Raw genomic sequence first — 1,797 nt, 5'->3', positions numbered from 1 at the left:
AGGAAGGAATGTTGTCCCCGGCCTTCACCAGCCCTTGGCACCTGTTCAGACCAAGAGCAAACCTGGGCCTCGGCGCTTGCTCAGCCCCTTGTCGTGCTTTGAACTTGCCCGGCAGCCAAACCCCACGCAGCCAATCGCTCACCCTCCCCCTGCCTGGGAAATGGGGGACCAAACTGCAGGGACAAATTGCTCACCAACCTGCCCGCTGATACCCAGCCCCTGCCCAGCCAGCGATCCCCAAAAACCGAGACCCCGCAATCGCAGACCCAGATGCAAGAGAGAACCTCCTGCTTCCCAGCTGCCCCTCCTTGACACCCTGAGCATGACGTTACAGGAGATGGGATATGCCACGGGCTAATTTGGTGCTCTGGCTGCGCCCCCTCCGGGACCTTGATCTCTGACATCAACCCCTGTAGGATCAGCATTCTTCTCATAGCAAATCCCGTAGGCAGTCCAAAACACAGCGTTATTCTGGATGCTAAGGAGAAAAATTAACTTTATGCCAGCTGAAACCAGGACAGGCTCCACCCCTTAGGTTATACCATTTATACACCATTTACGCTATGCTCAGGTTCCCAGTACATGCTAAGGAATCCCCATCCGATTCCCTGCTCTCAAATGTCTCGACAGATCTCATTCCCTTCATCTATGGGCCATCCCTCCAAAATGTGCAGGGAGATCATTTAGTCCATAACTCTGGCTTCCATCTCTCATGACAGTCTTTTAAGGCAGGAGGGATGAGGCGGAGTTGGCAACGTTGGTGGAGCGGTGACCTTGGGCTCAGCAGGACGATGGCGTGAATTCTCTGCCACAAGTGGGGCACCTTATTTAGAAACTCCCTTGGTTTTCCCCCTGGAGTACTGGCCAGGCTCCAGGTGGAACCCAACAGGAGGATGAAATCAGATGTTTCCGCTCAAAGGAAGTTGCCAGTTATTTTGGCCTGTTGATTTAAAGGCTGCACCTGGTTGCAGCGACTTTGGATGCCTCACCTACGGATGGACGCATCACGTAGGGTTTCCAGTTTGTGAGGAAGGGCACTCTAAATTCTCGCTGTATCCAGGGTTCCCTAGCAATTGCGGATCTGAATGTTAGTGCTTCTATTAATTAAGTGTGCTATTCCATACTTTCCTTACTGTTTATTTTGTAGTATTTAGTCATATCCTTTGAATATAGTTAATATGGGATGCTTTGTACTTAATAGGGTACCTTTAAGAGTTTATTGCAGTGATTGGGAATAGTGTTATAGATTATAGTAATTATTAAAATAGCATATAGTTGTATAATGAGAAATTTTAGTAAATTTATGGTTGTGCAGCCTGCACAAAAAGAAAAAGGGGGAATTGTTGGGGAACGGCTTGCAGAGAGCAACGCCGTAGCTCCTGCAGGAGTCGGTCCCAGCCACCTGAGGTAAACAGAGGAAAAAACCCAGCATACATTGATGATAACAAGGATTGTTGTGAGAACACAGAGATAAGTTGGGGCGCACTACGACCTTGGGGGGTGAAGAGAAGCAGCCCTGGGACAGAAGCAGGTTCACAGCAAGAAAGATGTTTATGCATACCAGAAATGCCACAAGGGGCTGGTGTATTATAATGTGATCTTTGGAATGTACCCAATGGCTGAGATATTATAATGTAGTTTCTTAAATTTATCCAATAAAGTTGCAAGTAGTGTATTGTAGACTGCTTATATAAGGTGTGATTTCTCTCAATAAAGTTGAAGCTTGCTCTATCATTCACATTGAATCGGCTGCTTGCTTCCTCTGCCCGCCGCATCCAAAAATGAGATTTTTTTTTT

The sequence above is a fragment of the Athene cunicularia genome, unplaced genomic scaffold, assembly GCF_003259725.1.
Source record: "Athene cunicularia isolate RWA unplaced genomic scaffold, athCun1 SCF_12, whole genome shotgun sequence".
Classification (NCBI taxonomy): Eukaryota; Metazoa; Chordata; class Aves; order Strigiformes; family Strigidae; genus Athene; species Athene cunicularia.
This window is presented reverse-complemented; position numbering follows the sequence as displayed.